Raw genomic sequence first — 18050 nt, forward strand, 5'->3', positions numbered from 1 at the left:
AGACAATGCATCTCGACCTGACTTTCTCGGGTCCACCCTTCTCTCCATGCAGCTGCCAAGCGTGGGACAGCCCTGGTTGTGGAGACAGGCCACTGTCTCCACTGACGTCCTGGCTGGTAGGAAAACCTCCAACACCAGCCAGGTAAGTGAGGCAGCCTTCCAGGCATTGACTCCCCACCAGCCACCACCTGCCATAGGCAACCAACCACACGGGAGGCCCAGAACAAGAACCCACAAATGAGCCCAGTCCACCCCCAAGAACCAGGAAAGATGATAATAGAAGATGACTGTAGTTTTACAGCATGGAGTGTGGGTGGTTTGTTATTGATAACCAGAACAGAGCGCAAGGAGGCTTCCGGTGATGCCTCTTTCTCTCCTTCCCCTTGGCTGGGCTGCCTGCCTCCCTCTGAGCTCCTAAAGGGTTCTGCATAGCACAATGGTTAAGAGTGCAGCCTCTGGAATCACACCCTTGAGCTCAACACCCTCTTCCATCACCCACCGGCTGGGTGACCTCTGGCAAGTTCCTTTTCTTCTCTGAGCCTCAGCCTCCTCGTTTATAAAACGTAAAAGGTCATCAGACAGCCTGGCCCTGCACATCCATGGGGCCAGGGATTGCCAACCCCATGGGCCCAAATGTTACAAGGGAAGGCAAAGGCAGGAGGGTGACCAAAAAGACCCTTCCTGCTTGAGGACACCGAGTCATGACATTTAGGGGAGGGCTGTCCCTCCCCCATCAAGGAGAGACAGAATGAGGTCTTCAACACCATCCCCAAAAGGAAAGACCAAGCCACCTTTAAAGAATGACCAAGGTCATATGGTGAAGCTCTGTGTAGACACAGAAAAAGGGGGGTGAATTATTAATGCCTGGGCTGAGGAAACAGGCTTGAGTGCCACCATATTTCTCTTCCCATTGGATGCTCATCTTACAGAAAATATAAGTGAGAGCAAGACCTGATCACTAAGAAGAAAAATGTGGATTTCCTCCAGCACTTTCTGGCTAATCAATTCTTGTCTACTGGTCATGGCAGCTGTCAGTGGCCAAGTCCACCAGGGAGGAGTCTGCCTGGGTTTGGGACACCCCCCAGTCCCACACTGGCTGGAGGCCCCAAATTCAGACTGGGATGCTTGCTCCAGCGAGCACGACCCACAGGGTCAGCCTTTCTGCAACCTGCTCCAGACCCTAATGTTGGTGTCAGTGTCATTACCACACTCCTGTCCAGCGGGGCTGTGGTCTTCTCTCGAGATCTTTCCCCTCCCACCACCCACTGCACCACAGCCCACCCTCTCCCCAACATCTAGTCCAACTGCAGTGGCGAAATATCAAACACTTGCTAAATGCAGTGAAAGTCCAGACTAGGAACCTCAGCTCTACTGCTTGCCAACAACATCTAAAAGATGATCTGAAGCTTTTCACTTCCCTGCAAAACATAAAACTGGTGAGAATCTTCATGCAATAATGCCCAGCAACCCAGGGTAGGGCATGAGCCCTCCAAGGGGCTCTAACAGGGGCATCTCTACCCTCACACAGAGTGGCCTGGGGGCTGGATAGGCAGGTAGCAGCTCTACCTCCACTCCAAAACCACCAGGAAGGAAGGATCTGGCCTTTTGCTGTCAATGTGAATCGAGGAAATGCTGGCAGATAAAATTAGTGCTGCCCACCCATCCCAAGCTGTCATAGGAGCTATTCTGAGGTGCTTGCTGCTAGGTTCATCTTCACATCCTTTGCTCTGACTTTTTCCAGTGCTTTGAGAAGTCACCAGCAAGGCAGGCCCTGGTGGTTATTCTGTATCCTGAATCTCTGAGGCCCAATAGGGACCTGGGAGAGATGGGGATGGGGGGATACTTTGCAGAGTTCAGGGTACATTGGGGGCACAAAATTTGAAATACCAGCCTACGCCTGGCAAACCACTGAATGGCACATACGCTCTCAGTTACCAACATTTTAAGATTTTAAAACTAAAGAAGAAACAGGCAAAGCCAAGCTAAGAGACCTGACAATATAACCCAACAAATCCCTAAGCCAGGACCTGAGCTTTCCAATACTTGTTAGCTGCCACGCTAACAGAACCATGTGGGCCAACCGCTTGGCCCTGGCTCCCCCTTTGGGGCACTAAAGGGCATAGTGCCTGGCCCAGCTGCACGCATGGCTCAAGGGCCTGGCTCTCCCAGGGGCCAGTGAACCTGCTACCAGTGTCTCAGGGGCTTCCAGACACCAAGCCAAGGGACTATCTCGTCATACCCCACAGAGCTTCACAATCTCCACATCTGAGAAAGTGCCCAGAAGTCCTCCGAACCCCAGCCAGGAAGCAAGCCCACTCCTGGCTACAAATCTGAGACCCGTCATCACAGCCAATGATCCCCCGATGAGGGTTCTCACAGGAGAGACAGTTTGAGGTCCCTGAAGGCCCCCCTATATCACCTTTTGGTTGAGTCCTCCTTGCTGGGAGATACCTACCATTTGTTCCCAAACTATTTTGTCTCCTAATTAGTCCCAAGGATCTAAGTATAAGGATCACTGTCACCCCCCACCCCACCAGCCTGAGACAACCCCATCACCAGGCAGACTCTGAGGCCAGCAGCCCCTCACTGTCCCTTCACAGTTCTTTGAGCAGCATGGGTCTGGGCACATCCCCACCTTAGAACATTTCTCTCAAGGTAGCAGATCAGCCCATGACAGACTTTATGCCCCATGCTTCTCTGCTGGAGGAAGAAAGTATCAGCAAGACAACCTCGACTCATCCTTCAGAGCTCAGTCTAGGTACCACTTCCTCCAGGGAGCCTTCCCTGACCTGGTCAGGTACCTCTCCTCAGAGCTCAACCTATACCCCATATTTCCCCCATCCTAGGATTTACTACCCCACTGTATGGCCAATGACTGGTCCAGTTGGTACTCCACTAAGTGTGACCCACAGAATGAGTGTGCTTTTTAACAAATCCAGCCAAGCACATGGCCTGGGGCACTCACATACACAAATACTCAAACTCTGTAAACATAACCTCCTGAGTCATTACCACAAAGATCCTGCTGAGAGATTCTTTGAAGTTCAGAGAAATGCTAGGCCCAGCTCCCTTGATGGGGGCCAAGAGGCAGAGACAGACCCCCTGCTGGTGCCATCTCCTTACCCTCCCTGCCCCAACCCTAAGAAACACACCGCTTAGGAGGAAAACAAGCCAACAAAGACAGCAGCTGCCTCCCTCGACAGCCAGACCTCCAGAGAGTTTAAATGGAATTAAAATAATCTCACTTTGTTGCCCTAACCGCAGATAGACAGTCAGGAGAGAACAGCCCACTAACTGCCTCTTTGAAGAGGCAAAGACTCTTGTACCCAAAAGCTATTTGTCCTCCATAAATGGGATTTCAGAAACAGAGCTGAAAGAGGAGACGAAGGCCTCAAGAGCCTAAGCTTGTATTATACATTAGACAGATATTTAAAAATAAATAGTGATTAAAAGGAGAGCCACAAATGACAGCAGAGAGCTCCAGACCCTCCAAGGCCTTCATGCAAATGCCTTGCTGTGCCCTCTGCATTGGGAATCTGGGCCAAACTGTAATCGTTTCTCTGATTTTTAAAAAAACTGTTGCCACCCAGCTGCTTTGAGGAGCTAGGCTCAGTTCCAGGGGTATGACTGCATCCAAGGAGGGGAGGCCTCTACGCAGGTGCCCCCCAGCCAACCCTCAGTGTCACCCTCTCCTGAAGGCCGGTGCACATGCTCATGACTCTCAGCCTCAGCATCCAGCTGAGGGGTTCCCCTTCTGCCATCCTCCCACTAAGGCTAAGGTGGTGCTCCCTTCCACAACACTCATCCCAACCTGTGCGGAAGCCTGTCTCCCCACCATGCTGTGACCTCCAGCAGGTCAGGAGCCCTGCCCAGTGCTGGGTAAGCTGTCAGTAAGCCTTACTGATGGGCTGTCAGCCTGAGAAACATGCTCTAAGAGGTAAGCCAAGGAGGCCAGAGCCCAAGCCAATAGACATCTGCCTTAGTCAGCCAACATCTGGTTTGTTAGTCACTGTTGCTAATATTACTATTGTCAATGTCCTCGTCGTTGGCATTAGCATCAGTGAGGCCTGGAACTCCAGCCCTTAGCTAAAGCTCAATCTCCAAGAATACCCCCTACTGCCCATCACCCCCATCTTCCCCCGCAATCCAAAAAAGAATACACTCAGCTTTTCCTTGATGCTCTGTTTCAGAGAAAATGAACTTAGGTCCTTTGTTCCTTAACTGAGGTCCATACTTTACTCAGATTTTATTAGTTTTCATCTGATGTCCTTCTCCCATTCCAGAATCACAACCCAGATATCTCATGACATTTAGCCACTTCCTTAGTCTCTCAGCTAAGAGTTTCTTTGGATTTCCTGGTTGTTGGCAGCCTTCACAGGTTTGAGGGGTATTAGTCAGGGATTTTGTAGGATGCCTCACTACAGGAACATATCCGAAGTTCTTCTCATGATCAGACAGAAGCGGTGGGTTTGAGGGAGGTAAAGGGTGCTTCTCACAGGCAGGGTACACACCGTCAACATGCTTCATCGCCAGTGATGGTGACCTTGGTCACCTGGCTAAGATGGTGTTTGTCAGGTTTCTCTTGATCTTTCCAGTGAAATCCTCCCTGGTCCCCTAAAAGACCAAGTCAAAAAATCTCCTAGAAGCCTCCCCAGATTACATAGACACACACCGAGTTCCACTCAGTACTTAGCATACCTCTAAGTATTTCCAGTGTCCATGAACCTGCCTCCTCTTTTTCAATGAAGGCTCTGTGGGGCTGTGACCTGAGGCCCAGCAGCATCTAGTCGAGAATAAAAAGAAAAAGAAATGACCACTTATTTAGCATTTACTGAGTACCAACTCCATACTCAGAAACAAGTACCACAAGTAACCAGCAGAGCTGCGATCCTGCCGTCGGCTCTGCAACCTATCCCTTGGTTCCTCTGCTATACTCCCTTCGTGTGAGTCTTCAAAGGCTGTAAGTGTGTCCTCCACACCTGGTCAAGGACAAGCTGCTGCAGCGAAGACAGAGACATTAGGTGCACCAGTGGAGGCCTGAGGTCTTCAGCAATAGCACCAAAGGTGTGCCCCTGGCCCGCCTGACCTCCACCCAACTCTGTCCCACTCCAGAGCAAGTGTGAGCCTCGCCACCAGCCAGCCCCTATCCCCACGAGGCGTCTGTAACCACTAAGTCTTCCGTTTCTGATGTCCAGAGATGGGGAAGCACAGCTGTGCGCCCAACATGCTGCATCAGCGAGAAGCCAAATGATATATGTGGAGCTGGAACATCTCCCGTAAATTTTGTTTTATTAAATTTTAAACTTTAATAAAACAATGACACATCTCAAGTGCCAGCCCTGGGCTCCCCCATCCCCACCACCCTGCCATGCTTGGGCTCACCCTCTCTCTGGCAGGGTCTTTAGAGCATCAGACGTTTTCTTGGGGTGTTGACACCTGACACTCGGGGCCGTGGGCAGGGGTAGCAGAGCACAGGGATGGGTTGGCAGGGGGTGGCTTTACAGTTCCAGGCTGGGCCCAGGCTGAGCACTATCCGGGCAAGGATAAGGAATCAGGAGGCTCCTTGTCCTGCAAGACAGGAGAGGAGCCAGCAGTGTCAGCTGTGGCTGGGGGGTGAGGCTCTAATCCCTCAGCACAGAGTTAACAATGGCATTAAGGACTAGGACCCCCCAGTTCTCAAGCTAAGGCCCAGACAAGACAGGGCACTAGGGACATATATAGGTGACTTATCACTGGCCATGCCTTCCATAGCAATGCTCAGGAATGGGCACCCATTCCCCAAGCTACTGCCAAAGCACCTCTTTCTGCTCCTTCCCTCACCCCACTACCAGCCCCAGACCCAGTAGCCAGTCTATCAAATGAGCTATATCTTGGAGCTACCCCTAATAAAGGCACTCACAAACTCACAAACCTCCCAAGGGTCTCCTCTTCCTCGGTCCGATGACCAAACTTGCTAGAATAGCACTCAAGGTTCCCCATTATCCTCTCAGGGGACTCCTCTGATGCCCCAGCTTTATCTCTGCCCTTCACTCCCCCTGGCTCCAGCCCTGAATCTCTCCCCACTCCTGCTCCCCTTACCACCTCCAAGTCTTCTCCCTTGCTAGTCCCCAACCTGGAACACTTTCAGAAGGTCTCCCTGTCAAATCCTATAGAACCCAGAAGTGCTTCCTCAGCCTTCAAGCCTTCCCTGACTCAAAGTTCCTGCCCACCCTGAAGCACCTCTCCTAAGGCCCTCCTTACCCTCTGCTAGCAGCCTAGGTAGTCATGGACATCTTCTTTGCTAACCAGCCCACTCCTGGCCATTAGGGACAGTCTCTTCATGTGTGCAACCCCACAGCAAATCTCATGGTGCCTCGGTGGTAAAAGGCACCAGGGACATGTGACAGGGGTAGGGAGACAGGTCACAGGGAGCCAAGGTCAGGTTCCATGAGCAGAGCCTAAGAGCCACCTTCTGTAATCAGACAGAGACAGGACCCCAGAGCAATCCCCACCTTGTCTCCCTCAGCCACACCAGAATAGCAGACTGTTCCTCCTACGCCCCTTCTCCCCATCTTCCTTCACATCCAAACAAGTCAGTGAACAAAGTAATCAAAGACCCCAAACCCACTTGGTCAAGACACTCTCCAAGCTTCCCTTCTCCTAGCCTGGCCACCTCCACTTGAGCTCTGGTCTGGGGAGATGTCACACAAGTCCCCACACCAGCTCATTGCAGCCGAAGGAGAGAGCAGAGGGGTCCCCCACTCAGGGCAGGAACCGCGGCCTCCCAGGTCCTGGGAGCACTGGCCTCGCGAAGCTGGCACCCTACTCCCCAGACCCACTGCTCGCCACTCACTGGATTGCATGGCTTCTGAAATCAGACTTGCGCAGAACTGCTGTAGGAAGAACACCCCAAAGCAAACGGGGGACCCGAGTGCAGGCTGAGCTGCCCGTGTCAGAAGCCCACCAAGTCTCCTAGCACCCCGCCCCTCACGTCCCAGCCCCTCAGCCACTACTGGTACTGCAACCTTTGGAAAGGTCAAACCCCAAGCCTCTGTCAAGGATGAGCTCCAGCCATCATCACTTTTTTTTCCAACCCAGAAATCTTATCAGGAGGATGGGAGGGAAGAGAGGGAGAGATCTGCTGTCTCAGAACTAATCCCTCGTCCCTCCAGCCAGCGGGCCCTCCATCAACCTGCTAAAGCTTTCCCTGTGGAGCAGCCTCCAGGTCCCAGGCAAACAAAGCAGCCCGTGCATTCTCCTTGAAGGACTCGGGCATTCTAGGATTTGGCATCAGATCTCAAGGGACCCCAGGAATGTTAGCCTTTGCAGCCTCAGCTTCGGCCCACTCCACCCCCACCCGCCCCAACCAAGCCCAGCAGTGTTCTTCGATTCCCCCGTGCCCTTCAAGGAGAAATGTTTCCTTCAAATGAAAAAAGGTTTCTCTAGTGTTTTCTGCACCGAAGGGTGAAGATGCTTTGCACGGAGGAGACAAGGGGGGCAAATGGTTCAATTAGGTTGAAGACAAAAACCCACAAAACCCCTTTCATAATTGGAAGTAATGAACTAAAAAAAAAAAAAAAATTTTTTTAAGTAATGAATAAAAAAAAAAAAAAAAAAACCAGCACAGCCCCTTCGGCATCTGATGAGATGTCACTGAAACTCGTTTGAGTGCTGTCTCTCGGGGCTCCTTCCACAGGGCATTGTGAGGAGTCAAGGCCCAAGCGAGGGAGAGGCTAATAGTCCTGACTCCCTCCTGATCAGCCTCACCTGGAAGAGGATTCCGGGCTCAGATGCCTTCCTGACCACCAAGGCCCTCCCCAGGATCAGCAGAGACCCAATCAGGGCTGGTCTCCATGCCCTCCTCCGTGCACACACACGCACACACATGCACACGCACACACATGCTCATGCCAGGCTTGGGAGTTCACTGCACTGGCCACAGAGCCCCTCCCTGCCAGAACTTTCTCTGAGCCAGTCAGGGTCTTTTGATCCACTAACAGGAGGTCAATGGCCCTATCCCAGCCTTAGAATGCCCTGTCAGGCCCTTGACATCCTGGGCACTTAGAAAAAATTCACAAACTCACTCCTTCAATCCTGACCTGCTTCCCCTTCTAAGCACCCATGGAGCCATCACCCAGCACAACCAAAAAGAACCTTCCAGCATCTTCTGCCCCAGTCAACTAACTGTTCCTCCCGACTCCTCTTGTCTTCTTTTCATTGTTTTTATTACAAGAGTAATGGATGCTCATTATGGAAAATTCAGAAAATATAGATAAGCAATAAGAAGAAAATGAAAATATCTCATAACATCACCACTCAGAAATTACATTAACATTTTGGTTTATGGCCTTCCACACATTTTTCTGTGCATATAAAGAGAGGCTTTGTTTTGGGAGGGCTTATTCCCCAAGCAAAACTAGCATCAGATGTGTTCCTATCACAGTGCGTTCTGGCTCACACAGACTCTGAATTTCTGCCTCCCTCTTCCCCAAAACCCGCTCTGGGCACTCGCTGAAATCGTGGCATCTGTCCTTTCATCTGTCCCTTTCTCTTCACTGCCATGGTTGTGTCCAGGCCTCCATCCTTGTATTCTCACGAGCTTCCCCACTGCTCCCAGCCTCCGAGGGACAGAGACATGAAGAAATTCACTGATTTTGCCCACCATCTGTTTACACGGTGGCTATATCTGAGCAGAGTTCACAGCGAACGTCAGCGGATGCGTCAGTCCCAGGGACGGATTAGTGATGGTACATTCCCACAATGGAACAGTATGCAGCTGTGAAGGAGTGATGCCATGGACACGTGTTGAGGACATGGAGAATTGTTTAAAAAGCAGTATACAAAGCAATATTTATAGTAAAATCTCAACTTTATTAAATGGTGCATTTATCAGTATGCACCTAATCCTGTAACGATGAAGTGACACACACCAGTAAGTTAATACTAATCTCTGGGTAATTTTAGACGTCCCATTGTTTTCCTGGGTTTTCCAATACCTTCATATAGTGAAGATTTGCACTTAGGGTAATTTCTATTTTAAGAAATACAAAAGCTATGAAAGGGTTTTTAAGGGCCTAGAGCACGTGTCTCCCATTTTATCACGCATCAGTATCACCAAGAGGGCTTGCTAAGTCACAGAATGCTCAGCCCCATCCCCAAAGTTTCTGATCCAGAAGGTATGGGATGGGAGGGCTGAGAATTTTCATTTCTGACAAGTTCCAACTAATGTTGCTGCTGGTCCAGAGACCACACTTTGATAACCACTGGCCTAAAAGTTCCCAACAAATGACATTAAGGAAGAAGGCATCAAGGCATCGGTGCTGAATCAATGAGGAAGAAGTCCCCTCCCTACTGTGGGAAGATGTGACCTTCTAGAGATCCCTGAGCTTTGTTCCCTTTGTTCCTCTCTCTTGTCCTCCCAAAAGGAAATGGGAAGGACATACCTGAGATGTCTAACAAACACCACCACAGGGCCTTGTATCCTCTTCCTCCCCAGGACAAGCCCTTCATGGCTCACTAGCCCCACAACACTGCCCCCTCCTCCCACCCCGCTGAGGCATCCACAGACGTGGTACCAGACAGACGAAGGGCTGGTGGAGAGGCAAGCTTCTGTGGCCCCAGGGGAAGCTCACACAGAGAGCTCACCAAACAGAAACAGAGGTCCATGCGCAGTCCCCCCATCACAGCAAACCCTTCACTCGGTGGCCCCATGTTGCCAGGACTCCTTTCTTTCTTTGAACCTTCCTGCTTTTCATTCTCCATTCATTCAAAGAGGCATCCACCTGGCACTCGGCTCCCCATCTCATCCAGCAGGACAGACAGACAATAAACCAAACACGGCAGTACATGGTGGTCCATGCTAGGTCTCAGGTATCCTTGAGGGCCAAGGGCACCCTAAGGAGAGACCTTAATATGAGATGTGAAGGTGGCAGGAGTGTTTAATAACACAGGAAGGAATAGTTACACACTCCGGCTGCTGAGAAACATGACAGCTTGAAGGTTAAGAACATGGGCTCTGAGCTCAGAGCTGGATTCCAATCCCAGCTCTAGCTTCTACAAGCTTAACCTCTCTGGACTTTAGTTATCCCATCTGCAAAGTGGGGATGGTAGGCAGTTTCTAAAAGGGTTGCCAATGATCTCTATCTCTTGATTTCACACCCCTGTGAGATCCCCTCTCCTTGAGTGTGGCTGATCTCATTCCTGGCTTCGAATGAACAGAATACAGTGGAAGTGATAGAATGTCCCTTCTGAGACTAAGTGAGAGAAAGACCAAGGCTTCCATCTTGGGTTCTCACTCACCTCTCTGCCTCCCCCACCCCACCTTTTCTCTCCCTCCGTCCCATTCTCTCATCCCTTACTCTGGGGAGAAAGAAGCTGCCATGCTGTGAACAACCCTCACAGAGGGCTACTGGAGAATGTGGAGAATGAACTGGAGCCTCCAGCCAACAATAGAGAGCCTGGGGGCCGCCAATCATCACATGAGTGAGCTGGGATATGGATTCGCCCCCCAGTCAAGCCTTGCAATGACCAGAGCCCAGTGGACACCTTGACAGCAGGTGACGAGAGTTTCATGACAGATCCTGAGCCAGAACAACAAGCTAAGCTTTTCCCAGAATCCTGACTCACAGAAACTGGGAGATAATAAATGTTTGGGCTTTGAACTGTAATTTGTTGGGTAGCAGTGGATAACTAAAATGGTGTGGATGGCAATGGTTTCTGACCATGGGCTTGACATGATGACTAAATAGGCTAATGCAAGAAGAGCTCTTGCTACAGAGCATGGCGCGTAGTAAGTGCTTCCAGATGCTACCAACAGTAATTATAGTAACAAATATCTGCCCCCAAAGGACTAGATGTGGGGTGTTATTTTTGAGACACAGCAAGATGCAGGGAGACAGTCAAAGGTATATATGTATTAGTTTCCCGTTGCTGCTGTAACAAATTACCATCAATTTAGTGGCTTCAAACAACGCAAGTTTATTACCTTATACTTCGGCAAGTCAGAAGAGCAAAACGGATTACACAAGGCTAAGAGCTAAGTGTTAGCAGAACTGTGCTCCTTCTGGAGGCCCTAGACAACCATTCCTTGCCCTCTCCAGCTCCTGGAGGCTGCCTATATTCCTTGGCTCATGGTGGCATCACCCCAAACCCTGCTTCTACTAGCATGCCTCCTTCTCTGACTCTGAACCCCCCGCTGTCTCTTAAGGGACCTTCGTGATTTCCTTGGGTCCACCTGGATAATACACTTCAACTTCCCTGCCTTGAACGACCTGAATCACTTCCGCAATGTTCCTTGCTGGGTGGGAGAATGTGCTCCAGCCCCCCTAGGATGAGAACGAGGATATCTTGGGGGTCTATACTCCAACCTACGGCAGTGGGGTTCCCCTTATTCTCTGCACTCCTCATCTCCAGGCAGAGCGTCCCTGGCCGCATCAGTGGTCACTCCTAGCAAGGATTTCACCACCTCCTCCTCTCCATACCCTCCATATCCCCATCACCTGATTCTTTAAAAATCACGTCGAGATGGAAAACCTTGACACCATATTCCTACAGGGCTGAATTTAATAAGTGAAAACTTTGGTTCTCACACATTTCACAACACTTCGGGAAAACAAACATCTCCTCCCCTCCCCTGCTAACACCGTTATCAGCATGAAAACTCCCGCTTCCTATTTCAGTTGCTGCAAAGTTGCTCACATGAGAAAAGGTAAATTATTCAGTGCAGCGTTTAAATGGCATTTAATATTTGATCAATTAGCATTCTTTGATCCGTGTCCTAACAGTAGGATGTCCCTGGCTCTGTAGCTGGATGTAGGCTTCCTCTTTCAAGAAGGGGGGTGGGTATGTGTGTGCATGCACACAGGTGCGCATGTGCACATAGGGGAAGAGAGGCTCACACACGTGCCCTGCATCTAAAATACATCAGAAGTACAAGCAGCGTGTGCCCCCAGACAGAAGGGGAGGTGGGAGTGAAACGTGGAGGAGGGCAAGAGGTCACAAGGTAGGATACCGCTCTGTGAAGCTCTGCTAGTTGGGTGCCCGCAGGGTTACAGGTGCCCCGGATCATCTGGCATCACTGTCACACCCACATGGCTCTGGGAAGCACCATGCCTGGCACTCAGCACAAAAGCAGCATCTGCTCAAACCATCACACAATCCAGACTTGGTGGCTTCAGTGGAACCTCCCCTTCCAGGGCCCCTGTGGGTTTGGACTCAGTTTCAGGCCTTGCCCTCCACCTCCAGCCGAGCAGGGACTGTGAAAGAGTTTAAGTTGGCATGTTGAGTACTCTTTTTCCTAAAAGGGGAATTGATCAATCCCCCTCACACGCATGGTCTTCCTCTCGCCAGTTGGTCACTTGCAGGAACTGGACTCTGAGATTTTTTATTTCGGAGTGGAAATATTACAAAAAGAGAAATGCTGCCTCCTGACTCATTAGGGAGAAGCCTGCACATGACACAGACACATGCTCGCACACACATGCATAGACACACGCACATACCTACACACACCCTTCAGGCATCTCTCCAGCCAATCACAGCCCACCCTGGGAGCTGAGCATTGGTACCTTCATAGGCACTCCAGCTTCAGCTCAATGCTCCTGGAATGTAAAGAGGAACATTGGAGGAAGAAGAGGTTCTGACCACATGCAACCTGAGGCTAAATCATGTTTCAACCCCCTCCTCCTCCCCTAATTTCTGAACAATGCTTCGGGCCAGGTGTGCTGCCTAACAAATCAAAGTGGTACTTTTACATCAGAACAAGACTTTAAGTTTCCATGCCTCTCCCACTGTGATTTTTGTGGCTCCATTCTGTTATCCCAAACTGCGAAAGAACCAAGGCTTTTGTTGATTGGGTTTTATCAGCCTCATCAGCTACCTCCTGCATCCATCATTGATGGAGATAAATGACACTATTTTTTCTTCAAAAAAAAAAAAAAAAAAAAAACCTACGCCTAATGAAGTCTCTTTCATGCCACAATCTCAGCAGTAGAGATAAATGAGAAACAATTTCTTAGTATCCATTATTTTAAATTACAGATATCAACTCTGATGCTGTTTTCAAGGTTTATTGAATTTTCATAGATGATCACCAGCTTCTACATTCTACACGCGTAATAGAAACCTGAACTCAAAGACGTTGTGTGGCCTCCTTTTAAAGCCTCAGTGAGGAGGGCTCCATCCCCCAGTCTCCCCAGGAAACCTTCCAGAAAGCTCCAGGCTCTGTTGGTCAGACTCCAAGAGAAAAGGGGAGAAAAGAAAAGAAATTAGCAGAAGTAGGAGAAGAGGAGAGGAAACATCAAAAGGAGCTCATGGCCGTGTATCTGCTTTCCTCAGCTGAACAGAGAGCCCTGCACGGAAGCCTGTTCCTGTCCATGAGTGTGATAAAAAGACAAAGGGGCGAGAGCTCTAGGATGGTTGTTCTGAAGATTGAACTCAGAACACGGAAGGGCTGGTGTCTGATGTATAAGGAAGCCCAGGCTGGGAAGCTGGCCATGGGCAGACTCTAAGCATCCTTCTAAATGTGATCAGAGTCCACTGATGGATTTTAATAGAGTGACAGTAAAGGGATAATACCCACAAAGGTATAAACCAAATAGAAGACAAATAGCATCAAAATTTGGGAAGCTGGAAACCAGATGGTAAGTGACACAGAGGACCAGAGAAAACCAGGTCTAAGCCAGCAGCAGGGAAAGCCTAAAGCAGTGGATTTGCACATCCTCAACGCTACATAGGTCCTGGAGTTTGAGGGTCCAGGCACTGCTGAGAGTAGGAGTGAAGGTGGCACTCAAACCAGGAGGACTGCCTGAAAATCTATATAAAAACAACAAGATCCACACCACCACCCTTGCGTGGCTTACACAGCCAGGGACTGCACGGCACACTGTGCAGAAAGCTGGCAGGTTGAAGGTCTTCTCTCTGTGCCCCCTAGTTGAGTGGAAGGCCCATAATGAAAATAAATGAAGTAGGAGCCTACCTACCAAGTGATCCCAGCCCCTTTCCCCTGCCTGGTTCTGAAAACACTGGTAACTGGGCTCATAGGATAATTACCACCTCAGAAAGAGACTTAGAAATATAAACGGGGGCACCTGGGCGGCTCAGTGGTTGAGCATCTGTCTGACTTTGGCTCAGGGCGTGATCCGGGGGTCCTGGGATTGAGTCCCTCATTGGGCTCCCTGTAGGGAGCATGCTTCCCACTCTGCCTGTGTCTCTGCCCCTCACTGTGTCTCTCATGCATAAATGAATAAAAATCTTTTAAAAATAAGAAAAATATAAACAAACAAGGGCCCCTCTTTGCAATGGGTTGAATGGGTCCTCCCAAAATTCACAACTACCCAGAACCTCAGAATGTCATCTTGTTTAGAAATCAGGTCTTTGCAGATGCAACCAAGGTAAGAATCAAGATGCGACCACACTGCCCATTTAGGTGGGGTCCCAACCCCCAGAGACCCAACCAGCAAGAAGCAGAGAGACAGGTGCAAAGAGCCTCCTATGCAGGGAACAAGGTGAGCCCGGAGTCCAGAAGGCACTGGCGGAGCCCCTCTGCTCTGGAGAGCCAGGACAGATTTCCTGACAAAGGGCTTGGTGCCAGGGAAGGGGAGTGGAGGCAGTGGAAGACCTGGGGGCGAGGGGAGGAGGGCAGAATGGCCAGAGCCAGAGCAGAAGGGCCTGGGGTACCCCCATGGGGACTTTCAGATGCTGTCACTCAGACAAAAATGGCTGTTCCCAGTTCTGTTCTCAGGCTAAGCACTAACCATTGCTCTCTCCCCTTTGCTCATCTGGGGCCCCTCCCCTGTTCCCTTGCATAGTAAATGGTTGTTTTTCTCAGGCCTCTCCCTGAAGGCATCATCCCATCCTGGGTATTCCTCTGACTGCAGTGCCCAGAGGAAAACCACCTCCGGTGGCACAGGACAGATGCAGGGCATTCAGGCTCATCATTGTAAGCCAAGAACAGAGCTCCATCATTGCCTTCCCACCTCTGCCCTCAGAACACCTGACGCTGCACACAGGGGGGCTGGGCAGGGCCTGGAGCCTCCTGCCACCCAAAGGACCCTTTCTCAGGGCCTAACCCCGACCAGCCCTGGAGCTCATGACATCTCCTGTGGCCGACTCCGGGATGTCTGTGGAAGCTGAGTAAGAGCCCTCATGCAGATGCAGCACATCTATGAAGCCGCAGCACAGTGTAGGGCTGCCTGGGCCTAGAGGCTGCCACATTCTAGCCTCCTCCCCAGCAGCCTCAGCGCCAGCCCAGACCAAGGGGCACAATGGGCCAACAAGCAGCCCCTGGCCCTGCAGGAGACTCACATTAGACCATGGATTGTTCTTCCTTCCAGAATAGGTTTGGAGTCACTTTTGCTGCCTGCAAGCCAAGAGGCCAGGCCTCTTCCTGGCTTTGAGCTGCAGACAGGAGCCCCTTGCCCCCTAAACAGTTCTTAGGCCCACCCAGCCAGCCAGGAGAGGGGTCGCTGTGGCCTTGGGGGTCTCTGTAGTTCTGCCCTTAGGATCCCACCCCACTTGGGCACAGCCTGCTTAGGTCCCCAAGCAGGAAAGCAGAGGACGAACACTTGTAGGCACCTCACTGTGGCAACCAGGCCCTCGTGATCTGGCCTCAAAGGCACTGCCCCCTCTCCTGCAGCCCATACTTTGGACAGCCTGGGCACCCAGGACCTCTGAGCCTTGAGCACTTGCCACTGCATCCACCCACAATGCCCTCCTATTTACCAGCCTCTTCATACCTGAAGCATGAAACGGCCCTGCTGCAGCCCCCAACCTTGGTCAGGAATGTCCCCTGGACTCTTCAGACCAAGACCAGGACTGGCTGTGGCCCAGGCTCTACACTTGGCCAGGGGACACAGATGCTGACACCAAGGCTCTGGTGTGAACCATGATACCCCATGTGCTGATTATTTCCTCACGGGACTGTGAGCTTCTGGGGGCAGCACCCTGCCTGACCAGCACCCCCACAGACCAGGTGAGCACTGCAGGGAAAACAGGCTCACAGAATCACCGTCTGGGGGGCCGCAGGTTCCTGAAATTTCCCTGATATTGCCCCTCATGCTGCAGATGGAGAATGACTCTTTCGGAACTGGAATAGGATCTGTGGGCACAGAAAAGCCCCACTCCTTCTCCAAGGACAAAAAGAATGGCAAGTGGGTCTTGGGCTAGGTGCCCCTAGGGTTTAGAAGCCTGGGGACACATGGAGCCAGGTGCCTCCCCACCCTGCCCTGCCCTGCCCCTTGGCCCAGACACCCCCAACCTCATGGTTGCTCAGAGTCTTGCTTATGCCCTCCTCCTCCTGCCAGAAAGCCTGTCCTCCTCCTCTTCATGTCCTGCCCCACCATACCAACTGCAGTCACCAGCTTCCTCAGACCACAGAGCTCTCCTGCCCTCAGATGTGCCTGAACCTGGGCTCCTTCCGGCCCGTGGCTTCAAGAGGTAGCCCAGGCACACAGAAAAGTGCCGACTGGGCCCCTGAATGGCACCTTGTCTAGTCACACCTCTCTGCCCACATCTTCTGTAGTTTTAAACACTTGGGTCCTCCAGGATTGCTGAGGCCCGTAGGTGTGCCAGGCACTGCGCTGGTATTGAGGCAAGAGCAGGGACCAGACACAGACACATCGAGCAGGACCAAGCCGGGAGTTTGCTGACAGCCACCCCTCACTCTGCCTGTCCCACAGAAGGTGACACCACTTCCACTCACACAGACCCCGTCAGCTCCCCCAGGTTCCCCCAGGTGGAGAGGAGATGCCTGGGACTTTAGCAGCCCACAGTCCCACCCAAAAATAGAGAGCCCATTGGCTGCAACCTGCTATCATATTTTCACTAAGACCCTCTGTTAAGCCAGAGTGTGATCTGTAAGATAATTTAAGTGCTGATAATATTTTCCAGAGAAGCATATCTCACTGTTACAAACACAAACTGCTATTAGTGGTATATTTGTTAGCATTGATGAGACAAAGATTACCCAGGTTGTGCAACAAGATGATAACAAGTTGATTTTTCCCCCTCCTCTATGCTGTTCAGCCTCTGGAAAAAAATTAACATAATGTGCTGACGTTCTACACAATTCTAAGCCTTAAAAACTCCTTTGCGATTCCTCTCCCATTAAAGACTTTAAATACCTTTATTCTCTTTTAATAGAGCAATTCATCAATGTATTCCTCTAAAAGGTAAGTAATACAGATAGATTAGTCAGGGGGACATGTTACACAAGGAAGAGTACTCCCTTCAGGATTAATATGCTAATACCATATCTGGCACTTAGTAGGGGCTTAATAAGTGGACATTATCTTAGTTGATTGATTGCAATTCCATGACATTCATAACACAAAGCTTTTCAATATCACTTCAAGAGTTAAAAAAAGTTTAAAATGCTTAATCATCATTTTCTGTTTAATTTTAAAGTCGGGTGAATTCCGAAGCTCTGACCGCCTTTCCTCCCAGACCCGGATCGCAGACTTAGACGGAGCGCCACCTACTGCCCGAGCCCCGCCACCTGCGCTCATCAGCCCCCACACCACCTGGAAGCGCAGCAGGGAGACCCAGGGAAAGGTGCACTTTACCCTCAAGCCCTCAGCCAGACTTCCTCGAGCCCTATACGTGTGCGGCAGATCCTGGGGAGACAGACCAACCAGAACATACCCTTGCTCTGAGGTGCTCCGTCTACAGGAGAAATGAGCAGAGGGGCTAAAAGGGGTAACACACATCCCAGGAAGGGTCATGGGAGCAGAGCCCACACCAGCTGCAGGCATCTCCCACCCACTGCCCTTCCCATAAGAGTGAATCCTCTTCATCCAGTTGGATACCTTCACACACACCCCACCTGGTCTCCCTGACCTCTGCCAGCAGCGATGACGGCTGGTCACTCAGGCCTCGGGGACTGTCCACTAGAGCAGCACCACGTGTAGGCAAACTCACAAGGAGCAAACAGAAGCTTCAGCAGGCTCTCGACTCGGGGTTGTGCTCCAAATGGCACACGGATTGTATCCCCATGTCTGCCGAGATGCAATTAAGCCATTGATCCTCATGCAAAATGGGCATTGATAAATCAATATGAAGCTGATGCTGTAGAT

The 18050-nt window shown here is 50.9% G+C and overlaps 1 long non-coding RNA gene across 1 annotated transcript in view; it reads right to left on the bottom strand.

The window, feature by feature from the left end:
* LOC140641342 (uncharacterized) overlaps window positions 1-18050 on the bottom strand; it is a 91311-nt gene that overhangs the window by 60391 nt on the left and 12870 nt on the right. Inside the window, exon 3 of the long non-coding RNA XR_012037875.1 lies at window positions 4699-4783. This is a non-coding gene — a long non-coding RNA (uncharacterized lncRNA). The remainder of the gene's footprint in view (window positions 1-4698; window positions 4784-18050) is intronic.

This window comes from Canis lupus, chromosome 10 (genome assembly GCF_048164855.1).
Source record: "Canis lupus baileyi chromosome 10, mCanLup2.hap1, whole genome shotgun sequence".
NCBI lineage: Eukaryota > Metazoa > Chordata > Mammalia > Carnivora > Canidae > Canis > Canis lupus.